Source organism: Papaver somniferum, chromosome 2 (assembly GCF_003573695.1).
Source record: "Papaver somniferum cultivar HN1 chromosome 2, ASM357369v1, whole genome shotgun sequence".
Classification (NCBI taxonomy): domain Eukaryota; kingdom Viridiplantae; phylum Streptophyta; class Magnoliopsida; order Ranunculales; family Papaveraceae; genus Papaver; species Papaver somniferum.
In genome coordinates, this window is record NC_039359.1 from 59,114,368 (window position 1) to 59,129,399 (window position 15,032).

General features: G+C 33.9%; 1 long non-coding RNA gene across 1 annotated transcript; it reads left to right on the top strand.

The window, feature by feature from the left end:
- The first annotated feature begins 263 nt into the window (after positions 1-263).
- LOC113353359 lies at positions 264-1,090 on the top strand. The gene is made up of 2 exons (XR_003361235.1): positions 264-529; positions 647-1,090. It is a non-coding gene; the product is annotated as an uncharacterized LOC113353359 (long non-coding RNA).
- The last annotated feature ends 13,942 nt before the right edge of the window (positions 1,091-15,032 follow it).

Consider the following 15,032-nt stretch of genomic DNA (forward strand, 5'->3'; position numbering starts at 1 on the left):
TCAAAAAATGCAACTTCAAGATATTCTTTTGATAATAGTTATAATCCAAAACCGAATTAATATAAAATCAATATCAAATGATTGGGATTAACGGCACAAGTATAGTTACTTTATTATAACTATAAACAATTATAATGCGGAAGTAAAGTAAATAACACGCACAAGATTTTGTTAACGAGGAAACCGCAAAGGCAGAAAAAAACAGGGACCTAGTCCAGTTTTGTTAACTATAAACAACTTATAGCTCTCGCCTCTTCCCTTTTACCATCTCGTCCGTTTCTTCTATCTCTTTTTTTTTTATCATCTCGTCCATCTCGTCTCTGTCGTTCCATTAATGGGTTTTTACAGAAGTTGATTGAACACAGAAGAGAAGAAAAATGTGATGTTTTTACATATAAGATTAAGGTTTCAATGAGAATCGATAATGAGATAAAGATTATGGGTCTGCGGTTTAGAGAAATTGAATGAAATCAGGGATAGTTGATGGTCATGGTTTCGATCCGTGTGTTGATTCAAACTGAACAGAAAGGTAAGTTTAATTTAGGGTTTCTTTAATTAACTTTGTTTTTGTGTGAAACTGATTTATAGATCGATAAATTAGTGATGGGTTTGCTTTTAATTGAAGTTTGGATGGGTTTAATTTCAGTTTCTTTGAAGGATTTTGATGCTTGGGTATCCATCAGCAGCTGAAAGCAATCACCAGTTTGGGGCAATTTTCTGCTTACCTTTTTTTTCCTCGTTTGAGCAAATCTTAGTCATCGTTTTGTTCTGTATAACCCGTTTGATATAATGTCTCACTAGAAAATGTTATGAATTCCTTACTCTTAAATCCACTTTAAGATAATTTTCTACTTTCTCACAGTAGTTAACTAGTTATAGTGGTGAAGAAGATATGCTCTCGTTTGAACTACGAATTCTGCATGTAACTAGAGATTTCTGATCTCCAATCCAGTTCACAAGTGAAATTATCAAAAGTTCAATGTTAATTTTCCTTAGCTACACTTCATATTTCTTGGCCCTGTCTCTTTTTAAACATTTATGAAACTCTTTTTTTATTAATAGTAAAATGGGAATGATATTAAGTTTCCCCAATTTTTTGCATTTCTGGTTGTAGTTGAGTATTTGAGGACTTGGAGTTGTGCTGTACGCATTTTATCTGAGATGGTTGCATTCAAAATTAGTCTGTGGTTTGAATAAATGCTGCATGAATTGATTATCCTTCCGCCCCAAAAGACCTGAATTATTTGCTGGGAAGCTCCTCAGTCTACAGAAATGTGTATTGTTAAGGGTTAAAATGAAAGTGGTTCGGAGATGCTCAAAAGCTTGGTAAGTGCTGATAGTTGAATAAAATATCGATAGCCTTTTATTTCAATGGATTCTTATGCTGTTTTAAGGGGCAAAAGATAGTAGTTCCTCTAATATACTTGAAGAAAGCAAACTATACTTGGGTGTTAAAATATGCTACCTTCAGTTTTGAGTATCTCTGGTCCAAGTCAATCATAATAACGTTAATGACTTCAAACATTTCTTTGATGTTTTTTTTCCGGCTGATGCCATGTTCACTTTAGTTCATAAGCTTCAATCGACTATTATCTGTATTGATGAGGTTGATGGCTTTTGGAGGCATCGCCGTGCTACTGACCACGAAGCTTTGACAAACATGAAAACAAAGTTCATGGCTCTCTGGGATGGTTTTACCACGGACCGCGAGTAATCTCTTAATTTTTAAATTTTGTTCTTTCCATTCCAATATCTTATTTCTAAGAAAAAGTTTAGATTTTCAATATTTATATAACGCGTGTTAGCTTTTAGCATAAAAACAAACTCACAGCATACTTGACTAAAGCGAGTCCCGTCTTACAAGAAGTTGGAGACAGAGAATCCTTGAGAAATAAACAATGGTTTTTTTTTCTGTGTGAATATATGAAAAGTTCTTTGCTACCCTTGAATTTTCATTTTAACCCTTACCAATGTGTAGGGTACGCCATACTGGTTTTCTTTTATTCTTTACTCTTTTCCTGCAGCTGAACTGTTGATTATTGCCTATTAGTAGCCGGACTGGCCTAATTGAATCTTGTTAAGAAGACATTCTATGTTCCAACTATTTCTAGATCGTTGACTGTGATTGAACAAATTGTAAATAGGTTCCTTAATAGCGTTGCAGATATAGTTGTTCATCTTGTAACCAAACTCCTTTAACTGTCAATAGTAGCAATTTAATCTAATCTTTTTTGGGGATGGAATAAACAATATGTTGGACTCATGAAGCCTTTTTTTGTCTGGACTTTCCAATTGTATTAGTTGTTTGCCGAAAAAAAAATTCTGTTATAGAAAAAGCACACTGCAATTTTTACGTTGCTTAACCTCAGACTAGGTAGAGTTTCAGGTCTTAGACAGTGCATGCAACCTGCCATTTGTCCTGATGTGGAGTTCTTATTTGTATCTATGCTCTGCTAGATTTCATTTTGTTTTGGGTTCCATCTGGTGCAGATGACAGTATGCAGGATTGTCATCTAAAGGCAGTTCACATTTAGGCTTCCAAGGCTCTCCTCAGCCAGCGGTAGCAATCTGAGGAGGAAAAAAAAATTTGGTTCAGTATTTCAAGAACAAATCTGCACCAGACACTGATGGACCTGGCTCTGTGTCTCCGAGGTCGGCTACATCTAATACTGTAACTACATTCAGTCTTGAATTTGTTTATTTTTGAAATGAGAAGGTTAAATAATTGAAAAGAAATTTTTAAGAAGTTCGTTCAATAGCTTAATGCTTCGCTACAGAATTCCAATTCACAAAAACTTGATTAGTTGGAATTCTCAAGAAGTTAGCTTTATTCACGAACTCTGCTTCACTTCCAAGTCTCCTGCCAAACATACTTATATTTCTCTCCTTCCATAAAAGATAAAATTCTGCAAATAACATGTGTGCGTGCATCCTTGGATTCGTATTGATAAACTTTTGTCTACAAATAACATAGGTTTAAGAATCGGTTCTACCAAGTTCCCAAGATAAGTAAGGATCGTTTCCACCTTGACTCTCAACATAGGTTAAGAATCGGTTATACCACATATCCTACCATAGGCATGATTCTATTATAAAAGATCTTCATAAGAAAACAGACCAACATATCCATTGATTTCCTTTCAATTACGAAACAAGTTCGTATATGTACTTCCTTTAAACTAATGTTATACAACATTGTTTCTTAGGATGAAATCAACACATATATCCAATACACACATATATCCAAGTTACATAGATTATGTCGATGTCGCTTTTACAAAGTTCAAATTATAAGCGTTATATTTCATAATTCAATATATTTCCTTGACACTTTGATCATAATAATATGACCAAGTCTAATACTAGAGTTTCATCAATATATAACTTCTCATGTTCTATGTTTTCAATCATAAAAGACTTGAAAAATACGTTAGGAATGCAAACAAGTTCAAGTCAATATTCCTAACCTCAAGTGAAAGGATGATGTCTAGTCGTTACTTCATCACATTCTTCAGTTCTTCAGAGTAATACTTGTATGTATCAACATTCCAAGAATTTCTAATCTGACCTAAATGAATTCGACTCTAGTAACTAATCAAGCGACTAAATGAGTTTTGATAATAAAATATGACAACCAACCTTGAGATACCAACGCTTGGTGGGTTTAACCGAGCTATGCTCTAACAAGAACACAAACATCATCACCAAACTTGGGACAAACATCAATCAGATAATGATCCAAACTTATGAAACTCGTTACCAAAGAAAATGATAAGATCCACAACGTAGAGGACCTAATAATCATAAAATTAAACTTAATAGCCGTATAAAATACGATCTAATTAAAACTAGATTAAAGATAAACCCTAATAACAACCAACCTTGACATACCAACGGTTGGCAGATTCAACCGGGCAGTGCTTTTATAGCTCCAAATGAGTCGATATTAGCATGAGGGGACGAGGGAAATAGGGTTTTTCCGTGGAGAGAAAACAAATGAGAAAATAAAGAGAAAAGAGGTGATACATGCAGTCCTTTTTTTCTCTTTCGAAGTTTTGTACTTTGATTGCTAAGTGCAATACTACATTTTACGGCCTTTAATGATAACATGGTTATGAAATTACTTGAACTAGTAAAGAGCGAATATGATTTATTGATAACCTCAAAACTGGAGTTTTTATATTTTATTTCTGTGCACTTGTTTTATTCAAGACTTGTTTAGCATAATCTAAAATACGTTACATGCTTAGAGCAAGTCTATGTTATAGAGTTTTTTTGACACCCTTTCTCATTCAAACTCAAATATATAGTGAAGAGGTGAATTGCATATTATTTAAAATATTTAAATTTTTGGTTTTTATGGAAAAAAATATACATCACAAAGGGACAAAAAAGGAAAGATAAAAAGAATAGACGACAAACATTGTTTGGGTTAAAGAAAGACAAGAATATAAGGAAAAAAATCGGACGAAAGAAAGTGTGACGTATAATGTTCACTATCCAACACTGAATCTAAGTATTAAAAACTTATATTAGTTAGTGGGTTTTGGGATAGGTACCGAAAATAAGTGGTACCTAGTATACTAGGAACTTTTTTTTTGATTGGAGAATGAACTCGTATTCTACTTTTAACAACTAAAATGAACAAAAATCTTAATGCGAAAAAGTAAAAGCGTAAGCACGTAAGATTATTGTTAGCGAGGAAACTGCAATCTAGCATAAAAAAATCTTGGGAATATTCAGTTTGAACCCACATTATATTAAGCCGTTATAGACACTTTTCTACTCTCAGACATTGGACTGGAAAAAAAATCGAATATAAAATATTTGCCCAACTACGATTGAACCCTTCATCTCTTGGATCTACCAAGATTTTACGCACTTGATTCCCCTAGTTGACATCTTTTACAGGCCTAGGAATTGCTCCACATTTCTTCATTAAGACTAGTATTATCTGCCTCCAACATAATACATATTTGATTTCCTTTAGATATGGCAATCAAGGTAATGGAAATCTATTTAGTTTGAGGGATCTTCAGGAAAAAAAATGTCAAAGCAAACCTCAACAAACAATTAATGTTTTTATAATTTTAGATTTCTTTATGAATAAATAAATTTGGTTATCTAACTTGAGCCTAAAATATGAATTTAATATATGTTTTTTGTATTGAGATGGATGTGAGACCTCATTCATTGTGATACTGATTTGAATAATCAATAACCTTAAATGATTGATGATAAATCCTCTAGTAAATTGAATAATTATGTTGCTTATCCGAGTTGGCTAAAATAAAATCTATGGTCGATATATGTGTAGGCATAGAATTCACCAATTGATGTTAGATCTGTGGATCAAGTATATTTCATCCGAATTTTGAAAAAATAGAATGCAACTCAATTCAATTCCATATAAAACTCAAGCAAATTTCAAATGACCAATTAAAACTATAAGTTTAAATGAAACACCAATCAAGAAGCTCACTATAACTGGGTAACTCACACAGAAAATCACTAAGTCTAGTCCAAGCCTGAAGTAATTGTTGTAACTTGAATCTTTTTTAAAAAAATTAAGAGAGAATTTTGCTACCAAGGGTGCATGGAGTAGGAGGTGTTGGTGTTTTGTAGAATCACAGGGGGGATAATAAGGATCTATGGTGTATATTGTCTAGGCAAAAGTGAGTTCCATTAGGAAAACATATGCCACAAGATAAATAATTGTCCACGGGCTCCAAGTAGGTTCGAATAAGGTTGGCATGTCATTTATTCTGCTTCTTTTAATAATATTCTCTCACCTTCTGTTGCAATTTGTCTAGCCTATTAACAAAATCAGGTGCCACATGTTATTGGTATGATCAATTTAATGTTATTGGTATGAGTGACTCTGGGTAAAGGGGAACCGATCCTAGTAAGAAGTGCAATCTAACACAAAGGGGAATCGATTCTTGTATGAGCTGCAACAAGTTTATAGCAGAAAGGGAAACCGATCCTATGGACATGTGCAACACGTTTTTAGGCAAAGAGGGACTGATCCTATGGACATGTGCAACACATACAAGTTAAATACCATATATATGTGGGGAACCGATCCTAATACCTAGTCAACCGAATATTTGGAAAGCTAGTGTAACTATGCACAGTACTCACATGGAGGTAGAACCGAAACTTGTTTTGGTAGAACCATGAAACCCATGTTTGGTGATTGAGTGTTCTTGATCAATCACGTAGTTCTTGAAAGACAGATGAACCAATTCTAAACTCATTTGGAAGTGTGGCAAATCGGTTTCAAGATTGTAAGTATGAAAAAGGACTTACAAAGTAAGGATGTCGACATACTTTGAACATGTGCAGTAACGCTTATCTTTAATTGTTCAAAGTTATTCCTTAATAGCTAAAGGAAGAAAATCCCGGATCGAAATAAATAAGTTAAGAATCTTTTATTTAAGTTTTTTAATTTTATATATAGAAAATGAAAATTAGTAATGTGCATTTGCTAGTTGGAGATTTCTAAGAGATTTTCGATCAATAGTTGGACAAAGCATTTCTAGGAATTATGGAAATCGAATTTGGAATATATTGCATATCTTGAGAATATTTCGATTTTGGAAATTCCTTGGTGTCCAAACTTCCTTGTCTATAAATACTTGAAGTTTGTATTTCGATCTAACTAATCCTTCATAACAACAAACTTCCTCAGTTGTGTTGCTACTGGTGAAGCTGCCTATTCGGAGAGGAGAGTAACCTAATTAGGTGAAATCTCTTATGGCCGCTCAGTTTAAAGTCTTCTTTGGGATTGAGAAGCTCTGTTAGTACCGTTGGTGGGAAACTAGATAATTGCAGTTTATCTTTTGTTTTAGATTGATTTGATTGACTAACGGTGGTTGAACTTTGATTGCACCTATTTTGTTTATGCTTAGAATCTTCTATTCTGATATAAGATTCGCGCAAACTGGATCGAAGTTTCGACGAGGATCTTTAGACTGTTTGAAGTTATAAAGACATCTTATGATAATCCATTGTTAACAGACTCCGTTATGTGTGTGATTGATCACAAGAGATTCAAGTTGTTGTGTGAAGGTGTTTATTGAAGATCTAAGAAGATTTGAAGACAAAGAAGATATTGAAGATTTCTGATTTGGGTTTATAATCTTTAGTGTGCACAATACTTGTGAGGATGCAACTATAATCGGTTTATCCTTGAGGTAGATTAGATTGATTAGTAGTGTAGATCGGCATCAATACAGTTCTTCGTGATTAAAAGTATTGATTGCAAAATATTAACAATTACTTCGCTAGTTGATCATAAGATAGATCTAACAACCTGACAATTTATTGAGATAAACAGAAGAGACTTTGTCGAACTCACATCACTTGGTTGAAAAGAGTTGATACCAAAAAGATTTGTTGTTCCTTTACTTTTTGGAATACGAACCAAAGGAATTGTTCCAAGTACGTGACGTATTACAGGCCGGAGGCGTGGGAATACATACGGGACTAGGTGAAATATATGTTTAGTTCCATGGTCTCAATTATACGAAGTTAGGTTTGATTTTTTATAGCGGTTTAATCCTGAGAATATTCAATTCTGGACAAGGTCCCGGGGTTTTTAGCATTTGGGGTTTCCTCGTTAACGAAATCTTGTTATGTCATTTAGTTTTATTTTCCGCAGTTATAATTGTTGTTATTATAATTTAAAGTAAATTACACAAACGTTAATTCCTATTTACTTGATATTAATCCTATTGTGTTTGGTTAAGTCCGAACCTCTTATCAAGTAAACATACTTCGTTGTTGTATTGTATCGATCTCGTATCCATTGACGATCACACGAAGTGTGAACCGATTATTTGCATTGTCTCGACTCAGTCCATAGACAATCACTTTCGGAGAAAGGACTTATAGGTGGAAAAGTTTTAGATTGAGGTATATTTGGGTAACCTCGTATTTTCAAATTGTATCAGAGTATGCAAACACGAAAATATCTAACAATCTGTGTTTGGTGCGATCCAACCTATAAGACTGGAATCTAAAAATGGTTTTTATAGAACGTGATAATGATTTATTTAACGTAAAGCAAGACATCAAGAGTTTTGAATTAACACTTGATGATGGCATCTACGATTCAATATCTGAAGACCTTCATGAAATGGAATTTACTAGACAAGTTCATCTTGTTAATGATGTAGAAAATGGTGATAACTGGGAATCATGCCTAGAAAATCAGTTGGATGAAATATCCGATGATGGTGACTCAGATATTGATCAAGATGTGGATGATGAAATCTCAAAATACTCCAAGATACTGAAGCCTTTGGGGAAAGAGTAAACTCAAAACTTCTGATGTCATTGATCTCTTAACTCTTATATGTCTACAGAACAAGAAGTTGAGAAAAGTTTTTCAAGGACAATGTTGTGGTTCTCGCACTACTGAATATCTTCTTAAAGATCGTATAAATGATCTAAATTCTAAGAAATTAGAATGTGAAAATCTTCGAAGAGAACTGTTTTTGTCGGAAAAGAAACGTGTTGAATCGTAAGCAATGTTTAATTCTCGACAAATACAGGGTCTTGAAGAAAAATCCAGTGCTAGTCTCTCTCAAACAAAATCGTTAGAGAAATAGCGTGATGTTTCTCTTAAAAAAATTCACTTGTTGGAAGAGAAACTTGTTGAATCTGATGCAAGGATTAACTCTCAACAAAAGAGTTTTGAAGAGAAATAAGGTGTATATCTCTCACGAGAAAAACACCTTGAGGCTGATCTAGCTGGTGCTCTTGATAAAATCAAGATGTTGGAAGAACAAAATTTGTACTTGAAAAAATCCAATGATAGCACAAAAAATTTATCCTCATTGTTAGAAGCAGGAAGATATCATGGTGATACACGGGGATTAGGATATAAGGAATCAGATGCTTCCAATGATAATAATGAGATAAAATTTGTTAAAGCTACAAATTCTTCTCAACCAGAGGCTTCCACTGATGAAAAAGATGCTCATATTTCTTGTAAAGAAGAAAAGTCTGTCAAGCCTAAGAATAGTGTTCAACCAGCAGTAATTAAAGAAGGAATTTCTGCTAATGTTAAGAAAGCAACAGCACTGAACAAAGATAAGAAGAAGAAGAAAACTCGTCGATCTCCAATGCAAGAGGATCCACAAAAAGGTAACATCAAAACTCATACTTCGTATATTTATACTAAACATTGTTATTATTGTGACAATAAAGGACACTTGTAATGGGGATGCAAAGTTCATAAGATGCAAAATGCACTTTCTTTTGTATCAAACGAATTGGCTAAGTTTTTTCCTCATAAGAACTCATATATTTATTTTCCTAAGTTTAGGAAAAAGAATTATTATAATGATAGTTCAAATTTTGCATATCGCTCGACAAGGTCATCTCATAAAAGACCCGAATGTAGAAAGAGATATAACTTTGTAAATGCAAAGACAAGATCTGATGTTCCAAATTGGAAAAAGGGTGTTTCGCAAAATATTCTAGAGGAAAATAATCCTAATGGTATGAAGGAGAATGCTGCTCCTGCGAAACCCAACTCTAAATGGGTCCCGAATTCCTCCATAGCCAAGAAGGGACCAAAAGTTAGTCACAAGAATGACTCTCAGTTGTTAATTGTTGGTGACAATAATTACAAGAGTTTTCTTGAAAGACTAAAGAAAGACATCATGTCTGAAATGTATTGTACTAGTGGACGTTGTGATAATGACACTATTCATCACAAGTCAAAGAAGAAAATAAGAGATGGAACAAGAGAAAACAAACCAAGAAAGAGGTCAAGAATGATGATTCCGTCTTAGTCACTCATAACGAACAAGATAAGGATCAACTCAACAAAACCTAGTTGTGTTTAATTGTGCATGCTCACCTTTGTGATCAATCCTATGAAGGGTGAAGAAGCATGTCAAACTGAGCGCATGATCTCTCGGTTATTATATGACTAATTAACATCTTTAGGGAGATTTATTTTCTTCTATACTCATACTTTCTGTGTCTATATTTGATATTTTGATAAAAACGGTAATTTTGAGTTTATGATGTTGATATCTACTGACCATATATTGTAGATCTTGTTTTGATGGTTAAAACGAGGCAAAAATCACTGAATTCGGACTTCGTATGCAAAAATTATGCCTAAAACAGTTTTGTGTATGAATTCGTGTGGTTTGACCGATTTCAAGAAGCAAATCCCTATGAATGAATGTTTATATTTTTTCTATAAGTATTCGGTTTATGGATGTCTGATTTCGGTTTTCACAACCTTAATATCCGATCTCATATGTTACGAACCCTTATGGTTTGGGTGACTTTTTGATTTAGCGGGATTGAGTTCTAGCCCATGTTGGTAGGCTTTATCAAAGGATCATGAGGGGTTCCTGTAGAAACAATATGTGAAAAAGTCACAATATGTTGAATCTTTTGGTTTAGCATAAAAGAATATGTGTTTCGGGGTTTTCAACTTTTGCTTGCAATAGTTAAAAGCCGGTTTTCAACCTTTCTCTGGTAAAGGTTGGTTGTTGTTATTCTTTTGTTTTTGCATAAGGATGACAACATAATGATATTTCAATATCAATTCTCCCTGGAAGAAGATGCAAACATATTGGAGAAGCGGATGCGAAATTTGAGGTAACGAGTTTGTTAGTTAATCGTTTTCCTGTTTAAGAAAAGCTTGATTTTATTGCGTATATTTATTGCTTTTACTTAAAAATAATTCGATATAATTGATGTTTTATTCCATTATTTTTGTATGGATGTGTGTGTGATTCAATTGTTTCCGGTTAAGAAAAATTATTGTTATCTTGTTTTATTGTTTGATATCAATTGTTTAGGCTTACAAAATTTCGGTGCAATTGTGGTGCTTTAATGTCTATGTTGTTTCAATTGCTTCTGGCTGAGGTGAATAATTATGCAAGTTGATTTATTTGGTTTGTATGAATTGTTTATGGCTTAACGAAAGAAAAGTTTTACGGGATGAATTGTTAGTCCAATTCGATTCCGGATAAGAGAAACTAGGTTAATTCTGATCTTAGTTAGACTTATCAAAGTGGAGGTTTCGGTTATTCAAGTCTAATTGAATGCCTTTACAAGAAATGCTAGTTAACTAACCTAGTACTTGTCTTGTTTAGAAGTTAAAGGTCTAAGTTATATGGATAATTAAAACCTGGTGACAAAAATAGAGTTTATCTTTATTTTGGTCTTATCAAACAAAGCGGTTGTATTTGTACAATCGGTTTAGCAACGGAACTAAGATGCTTAGTTGATTTTTGGTTTGCTAAACTATTAGGAAAAATTTCTTCGGGCAATTGTTCCTTGGTAACATATCAAAACAAAATTACTTTGTAGTTTCGGTTTTGATATTTGTTATCAAAAATGGTGTGTGGAACCCTCATGCTTAACTCTATAGGTTGCAAGTATATTTTGAGATTTGTAAGATCCTTTTCGTATTGTCCTTTATTTTTTCGTTTCTTTGTCATTTTATGACAAAAAGGGGGAGAAATATATGGAGTAAACAAGTGATACTGGTATTGATTTATATTGATTGGTATCACTAAGGGAAAGAACATTGGTGCTTAAACGTTTATCTAGCGAAAGAGTAAAAGCATAGACTAAGGGGGAGTAACATATCATATGATACTTGTAGTTATTTGGTCTATAAGGGAATAACAAAGACGCGCGAATTGAAAATCTACCTATCTTACCTTTAGGGGGAGTATTAGCTTTGTTATTATAATGTCAACATCGACATCTATGGATTGAATGTATGACAGGTTATTGTGTTGTTGAATTCGGGAATCAAGCGTATGTGTAATGAATTCTTGTAATTTGTTTATCCATATGATGTAAGAGTTTTGTCACTAAAATTTACAAAGGGGGAGATTATTAGAGCATAGCTCGGTTGAACCCACCAAGCGTTGGCATGTCAAGTTTGGTTGTCATATTTTAGTGAACCAAAACTCATTTACGAGTCGCTTGATTATGTACTAGAGTCAACTTCGTATATGTTAGCTTTAAAGTATTAGGATATGAGACATTACAAGTATTGCAAAGACTTGAAGAAGTGAAGAAGTAAGAAGCTACAACGACAACATCATCCTTCCACTTGAGGTTAGTGATATTTGACTTGAACTGTTTCATTCCCTAACATATCTTTCAAGTCGTGCATATTGAAAACATAATTGTGAAGCATGAACACTATAGATAGACATAGTATTAAGGAATACAATACGAGGTTTATTTGCTTAACCATTAAACTTTGTATATAAGACATCGAGATAATCGTTTGAATGTTATTGTGATTATGTATGGGTATGAGGTGAGGATTTCATCCTAGAAAACAATGTTTTACATGTGTTTTAAGGAAGTAAATTCATGAACTTGTTTTGTGAATCGAAAAGGAAATCGCCAGGCATTATTGGTAGTGTTATTCATTGCATATCTTTTGAACTACCAATATGTGTGATTAGTATAACCGCTCATGACTTGTTTGTGTTCTTGGAAAAACTATTCACAGAGGCCTGACTTTTGTATTGGTATGACTTTTATTAGTGAAACCAATCTTAAGTAATCACCTGAGATGGTATGATCGATTTAATGTTATTGGTATGACCGACTCTGGGTAAAGGGGAACCGATCCTAGTAAGAGGTTCAACCTAACACAAAGGAGAATCGATCCTTGTATGAGCTGCAGCAAGTTTATAGCAGAAAGGGAAACCGATCTTATGGACATGTGCAACACGTTTTTAGTTAAAGGGGAACCGGTCCTATGGACATGTGTAACACATAAAAGTTAAATACCATATATATGTGGGGAACCGATCCTAGTACCTAGTCAATCGAATTTTCGGAAGGCTAGTGTAACTATGCACATTACTCACATGGAGGTAGAACCGAAACTTGTTTTGGTAGAACCATGAAACCCATGTTTGGTGATTGAGTGTTCTTGATCAATCACGTAGTTCTTGAAAGACATATGAACCAATTCTAAACTCATTTGGAAGTGTGGCAAATCGGTTTCAAGATTGTAAGTATGAAAAAGGACTTACAAAGTAAGGATGTCAACATACTTTGAAAATGTTCGTTAACGCTTATCTTTAATTGTTCAAAGTTATTCCTTAATAGCTAAAGGAAGAAAATCTCGGATCGAAATAAACAAGTTAATAATCTTTTATTTAAGGTTTTTAATTTTATATATGGAAAATGAAAATTAGTAATGTGCATTTACCAGTTGGAGATTTTCTAAGAGATTTTCGGTCAATATTTGGACAGAGCATTTCCAGGAATTATGGAAACCGAATTTGGAATATATTGCATATCTTGAGAATATTTCGGTTTTGGAAATTCCTTGGTGTCCAAACTTCCTTGTCTATAAATACTTGAAGTTTGCATTTCGAGCAAACTAATCCTTCGTAACAACAAACTTCCTCAGTTGTGCTGCTACTGATGAAGCCGCCTATTCGGAGAGGAGAGTAACCTAATTAGGATAAATCTCTTACGACCGCTCAGTTTAAAGTCTTCTTTGGGATTGAGAAGCTCTATTAGTACCGTTGGTAGGAAACTAGATAATTGTGGTTTATCTTTTATTTTCGGTTGATTTGATTGACTAACGGTGGTTGAACTTTGATTGCACCTCGTTTGTTTTTGCATGAGAATCTTCTCTTCTGATATAATATTCACTCAAACTAGATCGAATTTCGACGGGGATCTTTAGACTGTTTGAAGTTCTAAAGACATCTTGTGGTAATCCGTTGTTAACAGACTCCGTTCTGTGTGTGATTGATCACAAGAGATTCAAGTTGTTGTGTGCATGTGTTTATTGAAGATCTAAGAATATTTGAAGACAAAGAAGATATTGAAGATTTCTGATTGGGTTTATAATCTTTGGTGTGCACAATACTTGTTTCGGTATAAGAGGATCCAACTATAATCGGTTTATCCTTGTGGTAGATTAGATTGATTAGTTGTGTAGATCGGCATCAATACAATTTTTTGTGATTAAAAGTATTGATTGCAAAATCTTAACAATTGCTTCGGTAGTTGATCATAAGATAGATATAAGAACCTGAAAAAGGAGTTTATTGAGATAAATGGAAGATCCTTTTTTGAACTCACATCACTTGTCATAAGGTAAACATAAGAGCCTTTGTACAGCAGCATAAATACAATTCTTTGTGATTAAAAGTTGAAAAAGCGGGGGTATGGACTAACTCTGAAATACTTTCTAGAGAATGAACTAGACAGTCAGACTCAATCTAGCTAAAAGTATCTCAAGGATTTAATATCTCTCTCTTGTTTTGATTCACTCGAGCTAATAGAAATCAATGAGTCTTTAATCAAACACAAGGAATAACTTGGATGGTACCAAAGACCAATATCCAAGGATCAATCAAGGACAATCAACAACCAAAGGTTGGATTATTCTAATTGATGATCTAAATGCACAACCTGTATTATTCTAATTATAAAGATAAAACAATATAATGCGTAAATAGAAATAACACAGACACCAGAAATTTTGTTAACGAGGAAATTGCAAATGCAGAAAAACCCCAGGGCTTAGTCCAGATTGAACACACACTGTATTAAGCCGCTGCAGACACTAGCCTACTCCAAGCTAACTTCTGACTGGACTGTAGTTGAAACCCAATCAGTCTCCCACTGATCCAAGGTACAGTTGTACTCCCTACGCCTCTGATCCCAGCAGGATACTGCTCACTTGATTCCCTTAGCTGATCTCACCCACAACTAAGAGTTGTTACGACCCAAACTCCAGGCTTTGACAATAAACAAATCTGTCTCCCATAGACAAGTCTATCAAAGGATCAATCTGTCTCTCACAGATAAACCCTAAAGGTTTTGTTCTGTCTTTTGATAATAATCAAGGTGAACAGGAACCAATTGATAATCCGGTCTTATATTCCCGAAGAACAGCCTAGATTTATCAATCACCTCAAAACAATCTTAATTGTATGGTAGCGAAACAAGATGTTGCAGAATCAAAAACAATGAGACGAAGATGTTTGTCA